The sequence below is a fragment of the Hemibagrus wyckioides genome, linkage group LG16 (genome assembly GCF_019097595.1).
Source record: "Hemibagrus wyckioides isolate EC202008001 linkage group LG16, SWU_Hwy_1.0, whole genome shotgun sequence".
In the NCBI taxonomy this organism is placed as follows: Eukaryota; Metazoa; Chordata; class Actinopteri; order Siluriformes; family Bagridae; genus Hemibagrus; species Hemibagrus wyckioides.
In genome coordinates, this window is record NC_080725.1 from 23,225,001 (window position 1) to 23,247,500 (window position 22,500).

Below are 22,500 nucleotides of genomic sequence, written 5' to 3' on the forward strand. Positions count from 1 at the left end.
ACACACACACACACTCCCCCTCTGTCACACACACTACACCTCTGTCACACACACTACACCTCTGTCACACACACTACACCTCTGTCACACACACTACACCTCTGTCACACACACTACACCTCTGTCACACACACACAACACTCACACTACACATCTGTCACACACACTACACCTCTGTCACACACACTACACCTCTGTCACACACACTACACCTCTGTCACACACACTACACCTCTGTCACACACACTACACCCCTGTCACACACACTACACCTCTGTCACACACACTACACCTCTGTCACACACACTACACCTCTGTCACACACACTACACCTCTGTCACACACACTACACCTCTGTAACACACACACTACACCCCTGTCACACACACTACACCCCTGTCACACACACTACACCTCTGTCACACACACTACACCTCTGTCACACACACTACACATCTGTCACACACACTACACCTCTGTCACACACACACACTACACCTCTGTCACACACACTACACCTCTGTCACACACACTACACCTCTGTCACACACACTACACCTCTGTCACACACACTACACCTCTGTCACACACACTACACATCTGTCACACACACTACACCTCTGTCACACACACTACACCCCTGTCACACACACTACACCTCTCTCACACACACACTACACCTCTGTCACACACACTACACCCCTGTCACACACACTACACCTCTGTAACACACACACTACACATCTGTCACACACACTACACCTCTGTCACACACACACTACACCTCTGTCACACACACTACACCTCTGTCACACACACTACACCTCTGTCACACACACTACACCTCTGTCACACACACTACACCTCTGTCACACACACTACACCCCTGTCACACACACTACACCCCTGTCACACACACTACACCTCTGTCACACACACTACACCTCTGTAACACACACACTACACCCCTGTCACACACACACTACACATCTGTCACACACACTACACCTCTGTCACACACACTACACCTCTGTCACACACACACTACACATCTGTCACACACACTACACCTCTGTCACACACACTACACCTCTGTCACACACACACTACACATCTGTCACACACACTACACCCCTGTCACACACACTACACCTCTGTAACACACACACTACACATCTGTCACACACACTACACCCCTGTCACACACATCTGTCACACACACTACACCCCTGTCACACACACTACACCTCTGTAACACACACACTACACATCTGTCACACACACTACACCCCTGTCACACACACTACACCTCTGTCACACACACTACACCCCTGTCACACACACTACACCTCTGTCACACACACTACACCTCTGTCACACACACACTACACCCCTGTCACACACACTACACCTCTGTCACACACACACTACACCCCTGTCACACACACACTACACCTCTGTCACACACACTACACCTCTGTCACACACACTACACCTCTGTCACACACACTACACCCCTGTCACACACACTACACCTCTGTCACACACACACTACACCCCTGTCACACACACACTACACCTCTGTCACACACACTACACCTCTGTCACACACACTACACCTCTGTCACACACACTACACCCCTGTCACACACACTACACCTCTGTCACACACACACTACACCCCTGTCACACACACACTACACCCCTGTCACACACACTACACCTCTGTCACACACACTACACCCCTGTCACACACACTACACCTCTGTCACACACACTACACCTCTGTCACACACACTACACCTCTGTAACACACACACTACACCTCTGTCACACACACTACACCTCTGTCACACACACTACACCTCTGTAACACACACACTACACCTCTGTAACACACACACTACACCCCTGTCACACACACTACACCTCTGTCACACACACTACACCTCTGTCACACACACTACACCTCTGTCACACACACTACACCTCTGTCACACACACTACACCTCTGTCACACACACTACACCTCTGTCACACACACTACACCTCTGTAACACACACACTACACCCCTGTCACACACACTACACCCCTGTCACACACACTACACCCCTGTCACACACACTACACCCCTGTCACACACACTACACCTCTGTAACACACACACTACACCTCTGTAACACACACACACTACACCTCTGTCACACACACTACACCTCTGTCACACACACTACACCTCTGTCACACACACTACACCCCTGTCACACACACTACACCTCTGTCACACACACTACACCTCTGTCACACACACACTACACCCCTGTCACACACACTACACCTCTGTCACACACACTACACATCTGTCACACACACTACACCCCTGTCACACACACTACACCTCTGTCACACACACTACACCTCTGTCACACACACTACACCTCTGTAACACACACACTACACATCTGTCACACACACTACACCCCTGTAACACACACTACACCTCTGTCACACACACTACACCTCTGTCACACACACTACACCTCTGTCACACACACTACACCCCTGTCACACACACTACACCTCTGTCACACACACACTACACCCCTGTCACACACACTACACCTCTGTCACACACACTACACATCTGTCACACACACTACACCCCTGTCACACACACTACACCTCTGTCACACACACTACACCCCTGTCACACACACTACACCTCTGTCACACACACACTACACATCTGTCACACACACTACACCTCTGTAACACACACACTACACCCCTGTCACACACACTACACCTCTGTAACACACACACTACACATCTGTCACACACACTACACCTCTGTCACACACACTACACCTCTGTCACACACACTACACCTCTGTCACACACACTACACCTCTGTAACACACACACTACACCTCTGTCACACACACTACACCTCTGTCACACACACTACACCCCTGTCACACACACTACACCTCTGTAACACACACACTACACCTCTGTCACACACACTACACCCCTGTCACACACACTACACCTCTGTCACACACACACTACACCTCTGTCACACACACACTACACCTCTGTCACACACACTACACCTCTGTCACACACACTACACCTCTGTAACACACACACTACACCTCTGTAACACACACACTACACCTCTGTCACACACACTACACCTCTGTCACACACACTACACCTCTGTCACACACACTACACCTCTGTCACACACACTACACCTCTGTCACACACACACTACACCTCTGTCACACACACTACACCTCTGTCACACACACTACACCTCTGTCACACACACTACACCTCTGTCACACACACTACACCTCTGTCACACACACTACACCTCTGTCACACACACTACACCTCTGTCACACACACTACACCTCTGTCACACACACTACACCTCTGTCACACACACTACACCTCTGTCACACACACTACACCCCTGTCACACACACTACACCTCTGTCACACACACTACACCTCTGTCACACACACTACACCTCTGTCACACACACTACACCTCTGTCACACACACTACACCTCTGTCACACACACTACACCCCTGTCACACACACTACACCCCTGTCACACACACTACACCTCTGTCACACACACTACACCTCTGTCACACACACTACACCCCTGTCACACACACTACACCTCTGTCACACACACTACACCTCTGTCACACACACTACACCTCTGTCACACACACTACACCCCTGTCACACACACTACACCTCTGTCACACACACTACACCTCTGTCACACACACACTACACCCCTGTCACACACACTACACCTCTGTCACACACACTACACCTCTGTCACACACACTACACCTCTGTCACACACACTACACCTCTGTAACACACACACTACACCTCTGTCACACACACTACACCTCTGTCACACACACTACACCTCTGTCACACACACTACACCTCTGTAACACACACACTACACATCTGTCACACACACTACACCCCTGTCACACACACTACACCTCTGTCACACACACTACACCTCTGTCACACACACTACACCTCTGTAACACACACACTACACCCCTGTCACACACACTACACATCTGTCACACACACTACACCTCTGTCACACACACTACACCTCTGTCACACACACTACACCTCTGTCACACACACTACACCTCTGTAACACACACACTACACCCGTCACACACACTGCACATCTGTCACACACACTACACCTCTGTCACACACACACTACACCTCTGTCACACACACTACACCTCTGTCACACACACTACACCTCTGTCACACACACTACACATCTGTCACACACACTACACCTCTGTAACACACACTACACCTCTGTCACACACACTACACCTCTGTCACACACACTACACCTCTGTCACACACACTACACCTCTGTCACACACACTACACCTCTGTCACACACACACTACACCTCTGTCACACACACTACACCTCTGTCACACACACTACACCCCTGTCACACACACTACACATCTGTCACACACACTACACCCCTGTCACACACACTACACCTCTGTCACACACACTACACCTCTGTAACACACACACTACACATCTGTCACACACACTACACCTCTGTCACACACACTACACCTCTGTCACACACACTACACCTCTGTAACACACACACTACACCCGTCACACACACTACACCTCTGTCACACACACTACACCTCTGTCACACACACTACACCTCTGTCACACACACTACACCTCTGTAACACACACACACTACACATCTGTCACACACACTACACCCCTGTCACACACACTACACATCTGTCACACACACTACACCCCTGTCACACACACTACACCTCTGTCACACACACTACACCTCGGTCACACACACTACACCTCGGTCACACACACTACACCTCGGTCACACACACTACACCTCTGTCACACACACTACACCTCTGTCACACACACTACACCTCTGTAACACACACACACTACACATCTGTCACACACACTACACCCCTGTCACACACATCTGTCACACACACTACACCCCTGTCACACACACTACACCTCTGTCACACACACTACACCTCGGTCACACACACTACACCTCTGTCACACACACTACACCTCTGTCACACACACTACACCTCGGTCACACACACTACACATCTGTCACACACACTACACCCCTGTCACACACATCTGTCACACACACTACACCTCTGTCACACACACTACACCTCGGTCACACACACACACTACACATCTGTCACACACACACAACACATCTGTCACACACACACACTACACATCTGTCACACACACACACTACACCCGTCACACACACACACACTACACCCGTCACACACTACACATCTGTCACACACACACCACATCTGTCACACCCACACACACCACATCTGTCACACACACTACACCTGTCACACACTACACCCGTCACACACTACACCCGTCACACACTACACATCTGTCACACACACTACACATCTGTCACACACACACTACACATCTGTCACACACACTACACATCTGTCACACACACACACTACACCTCTGTCACACACACACTACACCCGTCACACACTACACATCTGTCACACACACTACACCTCTGTCACACACACTACACCTCTGTCACACACACTACACATCTGTCATACACACACACTACACCCCTGTCACACACACTACACCCCTGTCGCACACACTACACATCTGTCACACACACTACACATCTGTCACACACACACATTACATGTGATGTAAAGCTGCATCCCTCCTCCATGTTCCCTGTGAGAGAGAGGAATGGTACGGTCCATGTGACCATGTGAATGGACGGAGGTCTCCGGAGCATGACGAGTCCCTGAGGAAGCACCTGTTAGTCTTCACCCTCTGGGATAATGGGGTGGGAACTGGCAAAAAGTAAATCGAGGGAAAATTGGGTAAAAAAAAACAAGGCGAGGGCGCAGGGTCAGGGGGTTAATGATGAGGGCCGAGAGCGTGAGAGGAGGACCGGGGCTCAGGTCCTTCAAACGGGCCACTCCAGAAATTCCCTCCTGGTTCGGTAACCGAACGCGATGCTGGACGGGTGAGCCGGAACAATCTGGAACATCACCATGGACAGGGCAGTGTGATGGACAGCAGGAAGGAAAGTTACAGCTAGAAAAACATACAATCATATTTTGAGGAAGAAAAAAAAAGTTAGTTTGTTGACCAGAGTGTGATCTAATCTACACCATCAACAATCACACTGACCTCCTCTAACTGGACTTTACCTTTAATGAAGTGACTGGAACACCATTACACAACAACTTCTATCTACATTCTGTCCACATCCGTCCATCTCACTTGACACTTTTTCTCTCACTATTCTGCTGATTCTATTCTTATTAATAATAATAATAATAATTAATTACAGCACAGTGAAATTCTTTCTTTGCATATCCCAGCCTTGGAGGTTGGGGTCAGAGCGCAGGGTCAGCCATGATACACTGCCCCTGGAGCAGAGAGGGTTAAGGGCCCAACAGTGGCAACTTGGCAGTGCTGTGGTTTGAACCCCTGATCTTCTGGTCAACGACCCAGAGCCTTAACCACTTGAGCCACCACCGCTAGTCTACTCTTTATTTATTTTTATTTATTGTATAATAATCTAATGTGTGATTGTGTGTGTATGTGTTTGTGTGTGAGAGAGATTGTGTGTATGTGTGATTGTGTGTGTAATTGGGTGTGTGTGTGATTGTGTGAATGTGTGATTGTGTGTGTGCGCGTGTATGTGTGATTGTGCATGAGTGTGTGTGTGTGTGTGATTGTGTGTGTGAGATTGTGTGTGTATGATTGTGTGTGTATGATTGTGTGTGTATGATTGTGTGTGTGTGATTGTGTGTGTGTGATTGTGTGTATGATTGTGTGTATGATTGTGTGTGATTGTGTGTATGATTGTGTGTGTGATTGTGTGTGTGTGATTGTATGATTGTGTGTATGATTGTGTCTATGTGATTGTGTGTGTATGTGATTGTGTGTGTGTGATTGTGTGTGAGTGTCTGTGATTGTGTGTATGATTGTGTGTGTGATTGTGTGTATGATTGTGTGTGATTGTGTGTGTATGATTGTGTGTGATTGTGTGTATGATTGTGTGTGTGATTGTGTGTGTGTGTATGAGTGTGTGTATGATTGTGTGTGATTGTGTGTATGATTGTGTGTGTATGATTGTGTGTGATTGTGTGTATGATTGTGTGTGTGATTGTGTGTGTGTGTATGAGTGTGTGTATGATTGTGTGTGATTGTGTGTGTGATTGTGTGTGTATGATTGTGTGTGATTGTGTGTATGATTGTGTGTGTGATTGTGTGTGTGTGTATGAGTGTGTGTATGATTGTGTGTGATTGTGTGTATGATTGTGTGTGTATGATTGTGTGTGTATGATTGTGTGTATGATTGTGTGTGTGTGATTGTGTGTATGATTGTGTGTGTGATTGTGTGTATGATTGTGTGTGTATGATTGTGTGTGTGATTGTGTGTATGATTGTGTGTGTATGATTGTGTGTGTATGAGTGTGTATGATTGTGTGTGTGTGATTGTGTGTGTGATTGTGTGTATGATTGTGTGTGTATGATTGTGTTTATGATTGTGTGTGTATGATTGTGTATGATTGTGTGTGATTGTGTGTATGATTGTGTGTGTGATTGTGTGTGTGATTGTGTGTATGATTGTGTTTATGATTGTGAGTGTATGATTGTGTGTGTATGTGTGTGTGATTGTGTGTATGATTGTGTGTGTGTATGATTGTGTATGATTGTGTGTGATTGTGTGTATGATTGTGTGTGTGATTGTGTGTGTGATTGTGTGTATGATTGTGTGTATGATTGTGTGTGTATGATTGTGTGTGTGATTGTGTGTATGATTGTGTGTGTGTATGATTGTGTATGATTGTGTGTGTGATTGTGTGTATGATTGTGTGTGTGTATGATTGTGTATGATTGTGTGTGATTGTGTGTATGACTGTGTGTGATTGTGTGTGTATGATTGTGTGTGTGTGATTGTGTGTGTGATTGTGTGTATGATTGTGTGTGTATGATTGTGTGTGTATGATTGTGTGTATGATTGTGTGTGTATGATTGTGTGTATGATTGTGTGTGTATGATTGTGTGTGTATGATTGTGTGTGTATGATTGTGTGTGATTGTGTGTATGATTGTGTGTATGATTGTGTGTGATTGTGTGTGTATGATTGTGTGTGTGATTGTGTGTATGATTGTGTGTGTGTATGATTGTGTATGATTGTGTGTGATTGTGTGTATGATTGTGTGTGTATGAGTGTGTGTATGAGTGTGTATGATTGTGTGTGTGATTGTGTGTATGATTGTGTATGATTGTGTGTGTGTATGAGTGTGTGTATGATTGTGTGTGATTGTGTGTGTATGATTGTGTGTGATTGTGTGTGTGATTGTGTGTGTGATTGGGTGTATGATTGTGTGTATGATTGTGTGTGTGTGTATGATTGTGTATGATTGTGTGTGATTGTGTGTATGATTGTGTGTGTATGAGTGTGTATGAGTGTGTGTGTGTGATTGTGTGTGATTGTGTGTGTGATTGTGTGTGTGATTGTGTGTATGATTGTGTGTGTGATTGTGTGTATGATTGTGTGTGTGTGTATGATTGTGTATATGATTGTGTGTGATTGTGTGTGTATGATTGTGTGTGTGTGATTGTGTGTGTGATTGTGTGTGTGTATGATTGTGTGTGATTGTGTGTGTATGATTGTGTGTGTGATTGTGTGTATGATTGTGTGTGTATGATTGTGTGTATGATTGTGTGTGATTGTGTGTGTATGATTGTGTGTGTGATTGTGTGTATGATTGTGTGCGTGTATGATTGTGTGTGATTGTGTGTATGATTGTGTGTGTGATTGTGTGTATGATTGTGTGTGTGTATGAGTGTGTGTATGATTGTGTGTGATTGTGTGTGTATGATTGTGTGTGATTGTGTGTGTATGATTGTGTGTGTGATTGTGTGTATGATTGTGTGTGTGTATGATTGTGTGTGATTGTGTGTGTATGATTGTGTGTGATTGTGTGTGTATGATAGTGTGTGATTGTGTGTGTATGATTGTGTGTGTGATTGTGTGTATGATTGTGTGTGTGTATGATTGTGTATGATTGTGTGTGATTGCGTGTATGATTGTGTGTGTATGATTGTGTGTGTATGAGTGTGTGTATGAGTGTGTATGATTGTGTATGATTGTGTGTGTGTATGAGTGTGTGTATGATTGTGTGTGATTGTGTGTGTATGATTGTGTGTGTATGATTGTGTGTGTGATTGTGTGTATGATTGTGTGTGTATGATTGTGTGTGTATGATTGTGTGTGTGTGTGTATGATTGTGTGTGTATGAGTGTGTGTATGATTGTGTGTGATTGTGTGTGTATGATTGTGTGTATGATTGTGTGTGTGTGTATGATTGTGTGTGATTGTGTGTATGATTGTGTGTGTATGAGTGTGTATGAGTGTGTGTGTGATTGTGTGTATGATTGTGTGTGTGTATGATTGTGTGTGATTGTGTATGATTGTGTGTGATTGTGTGTATGATTGTGTGTGTATGATTGTGTTTATGATTGTGTGTGTATGATTGTGTGTATGATTGTGTGTGATTGTGTGTGTATGATTGTGTGTGTGATTGTGTGTATGATTGTGTGTGTGTATGATTGTGTGTGATTGTGTGTGTATGATTGTGTGTGTGATTGTGTGTGTATGATTGTGTGTGTGTATGAGTGTGTGTATGATTGTGTGTGATTGTGTGTGTATGATTGTGTGTGTGATTGTGTGTGTATGATTGTGTGTGTGATTGTGTGTGATTGTGTGTGTATGATTGTGTGTGTGATTGTGTGTGTGATTGTGTGTATGATTGTGTGTGTGTATGAGTGTGTGTATGATTGTGTGTGATTGTGTGTGTATGATTGTGTGTATGATTGTGTGTGTGTGTATGATTGTGTGTGATTGTGTGTATGATTGTGTGTGTATGAGTGTGTATGAGTGTGTGTATGAGTGTGTATGATTGTGTGTGTGTGATTGTGTGTATGATTGTGTGTATGATTGTGTGTGTATGAGTGTGTATGAGTGTGTGTATGAGTGTGTATGATTGTGTGTGTGTGATTGTGTGTATGATTGTGTATGATTGTGTGTGATTGTGTGTATGATTGTGTGTGTATGAGTGTGTGTATGAGTGTGTATGATTGTGTGTGTGATTGTGTGTATGATTGTGTGTGTGTATGATTGTGTATGATTGTGTGTGATTGTGTGTATGATTGTGTGTGTATGAGTGTGTATGAGTGTGTGTATGAGTGTGTATGATTGTGTGTGTGTGATTGTGTGTATGATTGTGTATGATTGTGTGTGATTGTGTGTATGATTGTGTGTGTATGAGTGTGTATGAGTGTGTGTATGAGTGTGTATGATTGTGTGTGTGTGATTGTGTGTATGATTGTGTGTATGATTGTGTGTGTATGAGTGTGTATGAGTGTGTGTATGAGTGTGTATGATTGTGTGTGTGTGATTGTGTGTATGATTGTGTATGATTGTGTGTGATTGTGTGTATGATTGTGTGTGTATGAGTGTGTGTATGAGTGTGTATGATTGTGTGTGTGATTGTGTGTATGATTGTGTGTGTGTATGATTGTGTATGATTGTGTGTGATTGTGTGTATGATTGTGTGTGTATGAGTGTGTATGAGTGTGTGTATGAGTGTGTATGATTGTGTGTGTGTGATTGTGTGTATGATTGTGTGTATGATTGTGTGTGTATGAGTGTGTATGAGTGTGTGTATGAGTGTGTATGATTGTGTGTGTGTGATTGTGTGTATGATTGTGTATGATTGTGTGTGATTGTGTGTATGATTGTGTGTGTATGAGTGTGTGTATGAGTGTGTATGATTGTGTGTGTGATTGTGTGTATGATTGTGTGTGTGTATGATTGTGTGTGATTGTGTGTGTATGATTGTGTGTGTGATTGTGTGTGTATGATTGTGTGTGTGTATGAGTGTGTGTATGATTGTGTGTGATTGTGTGTGTATGATTGTGTGTGTGATTGTGTGTGTATGATTGTGTGTGTGATTGTGTGTGATTGTGTGTGTATGATTGTGTGTGTGATTGTGTGTGTGATTGTGTGTATGATTGTGTGTGTGTATGAGTGTGTGTATGATTGTGTGTGATTGTGTGTGTATGATTGTGTGTATGATTGTGTATGATTGTGTGTGATTGTGTGTATGATTGTGTGTGTATGAGTGTGTATGAGTGTGTGTATGAGTGTGTATGATTGTGTGTGTGTGATTGTGTGTATGATTGTGTGTATGATTGTGTGTGTATGAGTGTGTATGAGTGTGTGTATGAGTGTGTATGATTGTGTGTGTGTGATTGTGTGTATGATTGTGTATGATTGTGTGTGATTGTGTGTATGATTGTGTGTGTATGAGTGTGTGTATGAGTGTGTATGATTGTGTGTGTGTGATTGTGTGTATGATTGTGTATATGATTGTGTGTGATTGTGTGTGTGATTGTGTGTGTGTATGATTGTGTGTGATTGTGTGTGTATGATTGTGTGTGTGATTGTGTGTATGATTGTGTGTGTGTATGAGTGTGTGTATGATTGTGTGTGTATGATTGTGTGTGATTGTGTGTGTATGATTGTGTGTGATTGTGTGTGTATGATTGTGTGTGATTGTGTGTGTATGATTGTGTGTGTGATTGTGTGTATGATTGTGTGTGTGTATGATTGTGTGTGATTGTGTGTATGATTGTGTGTATGATTGTGTGTGATTGTGTGTGTATGATTGTGAGATTGTGTGTATGATTGTGTGTGTGATTGTGTGTATGTGATTGTGTGTGTGTGTGTGATTGTGTGTGTATGATTGTGTGTATGTGATTGTGTGTATGATTGTGTATATGATTGTGTGTGTGTATGATTGTGTATGATTGTGTGTGTGTATGAGTGTGTGTATGATTGTGTGTGTGATTGTGTGTGTATGATTGTGTGTGTGATTGTGTGTATGATTGTGTGTGTGATTGTGTGTATGATTGTGTGTGTGTATGATTGTGTATGATTGTGTGTGATTGTGTGTATGATTGTGTGTGTGTATGATTGTGTGTGATTGTGTGTGTATGATTGTGTGTGTGATTGTGTGTATGATTGTGTGTGTATGATTGTGTGTGATTGTGTGTGTATGATTGTGTGTGTGTGTATGATTGTGTGTGTATGATTGTGTGTGTGATTGTGTGTATGATTGTGTGTGTGTATGATTGTGTATGATTGTGTGTGTGTATGAGTGTGTGTATGATTGTGTGTGATTGTGTGTGTATGATTGTGTGTGTATGATTGTGTGTGATTGTGTGTGTATGATTGTGTGTGTGATTGTGTGTGATTGTGTGTGTATGATTGTGTGTGTGATTGTGTGTGTATGATTGTGTGTGATTGTGTGTATGATTGTGTGTGTGTATGATTGTGTATGATTGTGTGTGATTGTGTGTATGATTGTGTGTGTGTATGAGTGTGTGTATGATTGTGTGTGATTGTGTGTGTATGATTGTGTGTGTGTGATTGTGTGTATGATTGTGTGTGTATGATTGTGTTTATGATTGTGTGTGTATGATTGTGTGTATGATTGTGTGTATGATTGTGTGTGATTGTGTGTGTATGATTGTGTGTGTGATTGTGTGTATGATTGTGTGTGTGTATGATTGTGTATGATTGTGTATGATTGTGTGTGATTGCGTGTATGATTGTGTGTGTGTGATTGTGTGTGTGTGTGATTGTGTGTGTATGTGTGATTGTGTGTGTATGATTGTGTGTGTATGATTGTGTGTGTGATTGTGTGTATGATTGTGTGTGTGATTGTGTGTGTATGATTGTGTGTGTATGATTGTGTGTGTATGATTGTGTGTGTGATTGTGTGTGTGATTGTGTGTGTATGATTGTGTGTGTATGAGTGTGTATGATTGTGTGTATGATTGTGTATGATTGTGTGTGTGTATGAGTGTGTGTATGATTGTGTGTGATTGTGTGTATGATTGTTTGTGTGTGATTGTGTGTGTGATTGTGTGTATGATTGTGTGTGTGATTGTGTGTGTATGATTGTGTGTGTGATTGTGTGTATGATTGTGTGTGTATGTGTGTGATTGTGTGTGTATGATTGTGTGTGTGTATGATTGTGATTGTGTGTATGATTGTGTATATGATTGTGTGTGATTGTGTGTGTGTGATTGTGTGTGTGTGAGTGTGATTGTGTGTGTGAGTGTGATTGTGTGTGAGTGTGATTGTGTGTGTGTGTGTGATTGTGTGTGTGTGAGTGTGTGTGTGATTGTGTGTGTGTGATTGTGTGTGTGTGATTGTGTGTGAGTGTGATTGTGTGATTGTGATTGTGTGTGTGTGATTGTGTGTGAGTGTGATTGTGTGTGAGTGTGATTGTGTGTGTGTGTGATTGTGTGTGAGTGTGATTGTGTGATTGTGATTGTGTGTGAGTGATTGTGTGAGTGTGATTGTGTGATTGTGTGTGTGACTGTGTGTGTGTGATTGTGTGTGTGTGATTGTGTGTGTGTGAGTGTGATTGTGTGTGTGTGTGTGTGTGAGTGTGATTGTGTGTGAGTGTGATTGTCTGAGTGTGATTGTGTGTGTGTGATTGTGTGTGTGTGTGATTGTGTGATTGTGTGTGTGATTGTGTGATTATGTGTGTGATTGTGTGATTGTGTGTGAGTGTGATTGTGATTGTGTGTGAGTGTGATTGTGTGTGATTGTGTGTGTGTGAGTGTGATTGTGTGTGTGTGAGTGTGATTGTGTGTGAGTGTGATTGTGTGTGTGTGTGATTGTGTGTGTGTGATTGTGTGTGTGTGTGATTGTGTGTGTATGTGTGATTGTGTGTGTATGATTGTGTCTGTATGAGTGTGTGTGTGTGTGTGTGTGTATGATTGTGTGTATGATTGTGTGTATGATTGTGTGTGTGATTGTGTGTGTATGATTGTGTGTGTATGATTGTGTGTGTATGATTGTGTGTATGATTGTGAGTGTGATTGTGTGTGTGAGTGTGTGAGTGTGATTGTGTGATTGTGTGTGTGACTGTGTGTGTGTGATTGTGTGTGTGTGATTGTGTGTGTGTGAGTGTGATTGTGTGTGTGTGAGTGTGATTGTGTGATTGTGATTGTGTGTGAGTGTGATTGTGTGTGTGTGATTGTGTGTGTGTGATTGTGTGTGTGTGATTGTGATTGTGTGTGAGTGTGATTGTGTGTGTGTGAGTGTGATTGTGTGTGATTGTGTGTGTGTGAGTGTGATTGTGTGTGTGAGTGTGATTGTGTGTGTGTGTGAGTGTGATTGTGTGTGAGTGTGATTGTGTGTGTGTGATTGTGTGATTGTGTGTGTGATTGTGTGATTGTGTGTGTGATTGTGTGATTGTGTGTGAGTGTGATTGTGATTGTGTGTGAGTGTGATTGTGATTGTGTGTGAGTGTGATTGTGTGTGATTGTGTGTGTGTGATTGTGTGTGTGTGAGTGTGATTGTGTGTGTGTGAGTGTGATTGTGTGTGAGTGTGATTGTGTGTGTGTGTGATTGTGTGTGTGTGATTGTGTGTGTGTGTGTGATTGTGTGTGTGTGTGTGATTGTGTGTGTGTGAGTGTGTGTGTGTGATTGTGTGTGTGTGATTGTGTGTGAGTGTGATTGTGTGATTGTGATTGTGTGTGTGTGTGTGATTGTGTGTGTGTGTGATTGTGTGATTGTGTGTGAGTGTGATTGTGTGTGAGTGTGATTGTGTGATTGTGATTGTGTGTGAGTGTGATTGTGTGTGTGTGATTGTCATTGTGTGTGTGTGATTGTGTGTGTGTGATTGTGATTGTGTGTGAGTGTGATTGTGTGTGTGTGAGTGTGATTGTGTGTGATTGTGTGTGTGTGAGTGTGATTGTGTGTGTGAGTGTGATTGTGTGTGTGTGTGAGTGTGATTGTGTGTGAGTGTGATTGTGTGTGTGTGAGTGTGATTGTGTGTGTGTGAGTGTGATTGTGTGTGTGAGTGTGATTGTGTGTGTGTGTGTGATTGTGTGTGTGTGTGTGATTGTGTGTGTGTGAGTGTGATTGTGTGTGTGTGAGTGTGATTGTGTGTGTGTGTGATTGTGTGTGTGTGTGATTGTGTGTGAGTGTGATTGTGTGTGTGTGTGATTGTGTGTGTGAGTGTGATTGTGTGTGTGTGTGATTGTGTGTGTGAGTGTGATTGTGTGTGTGTGATTGTGTGTGTGTGTGATTGTGTGTGTGGGTGTGATTGTGTGTGAGTGTGATTGTGTGTGTGTGTGTGATTGTGTGTGTGTGTGATTGTGTGTGTGTGTGATTGTGTGATTGTGTGTGAGTGTGACTGTGTGTGTGAGTGTGATTGTGTGATTGTGATTGTGTGTGTGTGATTGTGTGTGTGATTGTGATTGTGTGTGTGTGATTGTGTGTGTGTGATTGTGATTGTGTGTGAGTGTGATTGTGTGTGTGAGTGTGATTGTGTGTGTGTGTGATTGTGTGTGTGGGTGTGATTGTGTGTGTGTGTGATTGTGTGTGAGTGTGATTGTGTGTGTGTGTGTGTGAGTGTGATTGTGTGTGTGTGAGTGTGATTGTGTGTGTGAGTGTGATTGTGTGTGTGTGTGAGTGTGATTGTGTGTGTGAGTGTGTGAGTGTGATTGTGTGTGTGTGAGTGTGATTGTGTGTGTGTGTGTGATTGTGTGTGTGAGTGTGATTGTGTGTGTGTGAGTGTGATTGTGTGTGTGTGTGATTGTGTGTGTGTGATTGTGTGTGAGTGTGATTGTGTGATTGTGATTGTGTGTGAGTGTGATTGTGTGTGTGTGTGTGATTGTGTGTGTGTGTGATTGTGTGTGTGTGTGATTGTGTGTGTGTGATTGTGTGTGTGTGAGTGTGATTGTGTGCGAGTGTGATTGTGTGTGTGTGTGTGTGAGTGTGATTGTGTGTGAGTGTGATTGTGTGTGTGTGAGTGTGATTGTGTGTGAGTGTGATTGTGTGTGAGTGTGATTGTGTGTGTGTGTGATTGTGTGTGTGTGATTGTGTGTGTGTGTGATTGTGTGTGTGGGTGTGATTGTGTGTGTGTGTGATTGTGTGTGAGTGTGATTGTGTGTGTGTGAGTGTGATTGTGTGTGTGAGTGTGATTGTGTGTGTGTGTGATTGTGTGTGAGTGTGATTGTGTGATTGTGATTGTGTGTGAGTGATTGTGTGTGTGTGATTGTGTGTGAGTGTGATTGTGTGTGAGTGTGATTGTGTGTGTGTGTGAGTGTGATTGTGTGTGTGAGTGTGATTGTGTGTGTGAGTGTGATTGTGTGTGTGTGAGTGTGATTGTGTGTGTGTGTGTGAGTGTGATTGTGTGTGAGTGTGATTGTGTGTGAGTGTGATTGTGTGTGTGTGTGTGAGTGTGATTGTGTGTGTGAGTGTGATTGTGTGTGTGAGTGTGATTGTGTGTGTGAGTGTGTGATTGTGTGTGATTGTGTGTGTGAGTGTGATTGTGTGTGAGTGTGATTGTGTGTGTGTGTGTGAGTGTGATTGTGTGTGTGAGTGTGATTGTGTGCGAGTGTGATTGTGTGTGTGTGTGTGAGTGTGATTGTGTGTGAGTGTGATTGTGTGTGTGAGTGTGATTGTGTGTGTGAGTGTGTGTGTGAGATTTATTAATTTATTCTAACTCTAATTAAAACTGGCAGCTTCTCTCCACCAGTCACCAGCTTCCTGATCCCTCTGTGTGTCTGATGACGAGCGGTCACTCAGCGGGCGTAACGCAGGTCTGGTGTAGAGGCAGTGAAGAGCGTGTGAATGAGAGGGAACAGAGTTTATTCAGTGGAGAGAAAGGAACAGATACAAGAGACGGAGAGCAGATAACGAGGAAATGAAGGGGAAAGGGGCGCGGGGTTAAGGGCTAATGACAGAAAAGACTTCAAAGCTCCGGCGTCTGTGTTGACCCGAGGAACTCAGAGGCAGAGGAAGAGGAGGAAGAAGAAAAGTGGAGGAGTATGACAGAAGGACGGAGGATGGCCACAGATCCAGATTTGTATCCCTGCACTCTACAAGCCATTTAGAACAGAACTTTTGTTTTAAAAACAAAAACATCAGACACACAGAGTATTTCACACCTTCACCTAGAGAAGATGGACGAGACAAAAAAGGCCTCACTGACTCTACACCTCACTGACTCTACACCTCACTGACTCTAAACCTCTACAGCTCACAGACTCTAAACCTCTACAGCTCACAGACTCTTATCCTCACTGACACTAAACCTCACAGACTCTAAACCTCTAAACCTCACAGACTCTAAACCTCTACAGCTCACAGACTCTAAACCTCTAAACCTCACAGACTCTAAACCTCTACAGCTCACAGACTCTAAACCTCTACAGCTCACAGACTCTAAACCTCTAAACCTCACAGACTCTAAACCTCTAAACCTCACAGACTCTAAACCTCTAAACCTCACAGACTCTAAACCTCTAAACCTCACAGACTCTAAACCTCACAGACTCTAAACCTCACAGACTCTAAACCTCACAGACTCTAAACCTCACAGACTCTAAACCTCTACAGCTCACAGACTCTAAACCTCTAAACCTCACAGACTCTAAACCTCTACAGCTCACAAACTCTAAACCTCTAAACCTCAGACTCTAAACCTCTACAGCTCACAGACTCTAAACCTCTACAGCTCACAGACTCTAAACCTCTACAGCTCACAGACTCGTATCCTCACTGACACTAAACCTCACAGACTCTAAACCTCTAAACCTCACAGACTCTAAACCTCTAAACCTCACAGACTCTAAACCTCTAAACCTCACAGACTCTAAACCTCTACAGCTCACAAACTCTAAACCTCTAAAGCTCAGACTCTAAACCTCTACAGCTCACAGACTCTAAACCTCTACAGCTCACAGACTCTAAACCTCTACAGCTCACAGACTCGTATCCTCACTGACACTAAACCTCACAGACTCTAAACCTCTAAACCTCACAGACTCTAAACCTCTACAGCTCACAGACTCTAAACCTCTAAACCTCACAGACTCTAAACCTCTACAGCTCACAGACTCTAAACCTCTACAGCTCACAGACTCTAAACCTCTAAACCTCACAGACTCTAAACCTCTACAGCTCACAGACTCTAAACCTCTACAGCTCACAGACTCGTATCCTCACTGACTCTAAACCTCACAGACTCTTATCCTCACTGACACTAAACCTCACAGACTCTAAACCTCTAAACCTCACAGACTCTAAACCTCTACAGCTCACAGACTCTCTAAACCTCTACAGCTCACAGACTCTAAACCTCTACAGCTCACAGACTCTTATCCTCACTGACACTAAACCTCACAGACTCTAAACCTCTAAACCTCACAGACTCTAAACCTCTACAGCTCACAGACTCTCTAAACCTCTACAGCTCACAGACTCTAAACCTCTACAGCTCACAGACTCTTATCCTCACTGACACTAAACCTCACAGACTCTAAACCTCTAAACCTCACAGACTCTAAACCTCTACAGCTCACAGACTCTAAACCTCTAAACCTCACAGACTCTAAACCTCACAGACTAAACCTCTACAGCTCACAGACTCTAAACCTCTACAGCTCACAGACTCTAAACCTCTACAGCTCACAGACTCGTATCCTCACTGACACTAAACCTCACAGACTCTAAACCTCTACAGCTCACTGATTCTTAACCTCACTGACTCTAAACCTCTAAACCTCACAGACTCTAAACCTCTACAGTTCACAGACTCGTATCCTCACTGACTCTAAACCTCACAGACTCTAAACCTCTACAGCTCACAGACTCTTAACCTCACTGACTCTAAACCTTACTGGCTCGAGGAGGAAAGGATACAGTACTCCTCACAGTTAGCTGGCTAGCTCAGCGCTATCAAGAGATGACCAGAGAGGGTCTGTGTTTTTTCCCACGCGTATCTAAGAAATGATGTCATTCCGAGCTCCAACTTCCTGTTTCCGAGGTAAGCAGTAGGTCTTACAAATGCAGAAGATCTTATGTTCAAACATGAACTCCACAATCGATCCAAACAAATTCTTCTGTCTTTTAATTACAGATTCTAAGCTCCGCCCTCTGCCACACCAGCAGAACCCGTCCTGGGGAATGGGAGTGTGAAACCCACGACTAGAGAACGCAGGAGGACGTGTTGAGGGTGGAAATCAGGGCTGTAAATAATGGTGGTTGTGGTGGTGGTGGTGGGGGGGGGTTGCGATGGGAGAGCTGAAGGTTGTGTGGTGTGAAAGCAGTGAGGTGAAATCTAAAGAATGGCCGGTCTGAGAGAGTTCCTGTGTCACAGACCCCAGCACTAACCCTTCACCCCTCCCTCTAGCTCGCTCTCTCGCTCGTCCCCAAGCCGGCCCCAGTCAATTCCCCCGGGCCTGAGGCAAGTCCCCTTTCAGTCTCCTGTGACACTCATTATGAGTGTGGGAACTGAATCCGGCCCTCAGTCCGTGCCCCTGTGGTCCTTCTCACCCCTCAGCAACCTGCCCACCCCCTCACCCCCCCCCCTTCTGTCCTGCACTGATATGATGAGACCTGCTCCGTCTCTAACATCCCTGACATCTCCCAGAACAGAGCTGAGAGCTGTCTTTCCCTCTCTCCATCATCCACCCCCCCCACCACCGCCCGCCCCGCCAACCACCACCACAAAAACCCCTCCATCCCTGACGCTATCTCTGCACCGATAACCATGGGAACGGCTGTGTGGGAACCGACCGCTCGGCTCGGCTCACCAAAATAGATCCTGGAGAGAAAGAGAGAAAAGTGGAACAGAGATCGAGGAATGTCTGGTAGGGCAGGGGGCGGGGTTAAAGCAATGATGGACAGGTAAATCAACCGCCTTTTAAGCCTGTTATTTTTCACCTCAGATGTTTACCAACAAGTACAAAGTTTTTTATTTATTAAAGAACGACACATCAGCGCTTTTTATCAGTTTATCTGTTTACAGAACTACTTCCTGTCTCTTAGGATACAGCTTTCCTGTTACACAGCACTAACACTGGAGACTCCTTCCTTACATCATAAACAAAGCTTTCATCTCTTTACAGAAAACGTCTCCAAATCTTCATCCTATTAATCCGTCTGCGAGGAGCGTGTGCTGTACACACCCCTGGTGATGAGCCGTTGCTATGGAAACGATCAATGAAGGTATCAGAGTGAGCACTACAGTCAGAGAGAGCTGCTGTTAGAGAGAATTTATCAACATGATGTGAACACTGACAAGGTGAAAAGCACGCCGGGTTAACCTTCGCCCCGCTCCTCCTCTTCCTCATGCGCAAATGCGCTCATGCGGTTCTTGTGAGAAAAAACGATCCCTCCATCCGGGAAGGAGAGAGATGGAGGAACGAGTGTGTCGTGTTTTTTTGCTAATTTTCCATTCCACTTTTATCCTGCCTCTATGGTGATGTCGGGCGCTCCCGCTCTCAGAGACGTTCCCAGGCTGGACCGTCCGTCCCACAGGAGGAACCTCCGCTCGACCCTTCCCAACCCGGAGAACACACACACACACACACACACACACAGACGCACAGAGCTATCGATAGCATCGGCTCTGGAAGCTCTGCCAGCCACTGATAACTCCACCCCTCAACCCCCCATTCCCAAGCTTGATGCACACACACACACACACATTTCTGTTCAGTGGTCTGTTCATGTTTCACACTTTCAGAAACAGGAAGAGGCCTAAGTGAGAACCCTGTGGTTCTAAGCACTAGCCTGTTTTCCACTGAACAGTAAAAGTGTTGAGTGGTCAGAGTTCCCTCAGTCAGGGTAGCAGTGTGGTTCCTCAGCTCGCATCACCACTGAGGAACATCTTCACAAATTTCAGAACATTACTGACTCAGCTAGCAGCAGGAGCTAGCATAACGTCAAGCTGATTATCTGATTAATGCACTATCATAATCTGATTAATGCACTAAAGAAGGAGAGAACAGATTAAGGAGAACGACTCGGTACAGCAACTCCACTGAGAGAGATTCCAAGTAGAACCTCTTTATAAATCTAGAACCATTAACCATCTAAACTAAGTGTGTGTGTGTGTGTGTGTGTGTGTGTGTAGTGTTGCATTCTTTGTAACAAAAAGTACTCATAGCCCCACCCACCCCTTTCTGAACCAGACCCTAGTGGTTTTTTCTCACACACACACACCTTTCAGACCCAGGCTGTTCCTCCTTTAGCAAACACACAACTATGGGTCACTGATTCTCTCCCTGCAAAAAACACACACACAGTCACACAGACACAGACAAAAACACACACAAGCTCTTGGGTTCCGTTCTTCTGTTTTGTTTCACACACACACACACACAATTCCCATGGAGAAGCAGCAGCACCAGAGCCACCACTACAATAACAGTGACATTCACACCACAGTCCTGTTAGAACGAACAGACATCTACGTGTGTGTTGTGCAGCTACAGGAAAATCATCATCATCATGTGGGTGGAGTGATGAAGAGTTCCTGTCACCTCCCTGAAGATTGTTACTTTTCTCTAACCGCACCACTCTGCGGCATTTATTCCACTCACACCACAGCAACTCATCACTATGTACTTTTTATCCGATTATAGTTACATTTTACAAGTTACTTCCTGTTGTCACTCACGTTACAGCAGCTATAAACAGCTGTTCCAGCTTCACCTCTGACACACACACAGCACTAACACACACACACAGCACCAACACACACACACAGCACTAACACACACACAGCACTAACACACACACAGCACTAACACACACACACACACAGCACTAACACACACACAGCACTGACACTGGAGACTCCTTACACACACACACACACACACACAGCACTGACACACACACAGCACTGACACTGGAGACTCCTTACACACACACACACACACACAGCACTAACACACACACAGCACTAACACACACACAAACACAGCACTGACACACACACACACAGCACTAACACACACACAGCACTAACACACACACACACAAACACAGCACTGACACACACACAGCACTGACACTGGAGACTCCTTACACACACACACACACACAGCACTAACACACACACAAACACAGCACTGACACACACACACACAGCACTAACACACACACAAACACAGCACTGACACACACACACACAGCACTAACACACACACACAAACAGCACTGACACACACAGCACTGACACTGGAGACTCCTTACACACACACACACACACACAGCACTGACACACACACACAGCACTAACACACACGCAAACACACAGCACTGACACACACACAGCACTGACACTGGAGACTCCTTACACACACACACACACACACACAGCACTGACACACACACAGCACTGACACTGGAGACTCCTTACACACACACACACACACACAGCACTGACACACACA

At 44.5% G+C, this 22,500-nt stretch overlaps 1 protein-coding gene and 1 long non-coding RNA gene across 2 annotated transcripts in view; one reads left to right on the top strand and one right to left on the bottom strand.

Annotated features, from left to right (window-relative positions):
• The window catches only part of exd3 (exonuclease 3'-5' domain containing 3), a 100,909-nt gene that overhangs the window by 15,281 nt on the left and 63,128 nt on the right, over window positions 1-22,500 (bottom strand). The window lies entirely within an intron of this gene.
• On the top strand, window positions 18,641-22,144 carry LOC131367335 (uncharacterized). Its single transcript, XR_009206928.1, has 3 exons — window positions 18,641-19,079; window positions 19,173-19,942; window positions 20,164-22,144. It is a non-coding gene; the product is annotated as an uncharacterized LOC131367335 (long non-coding RNA).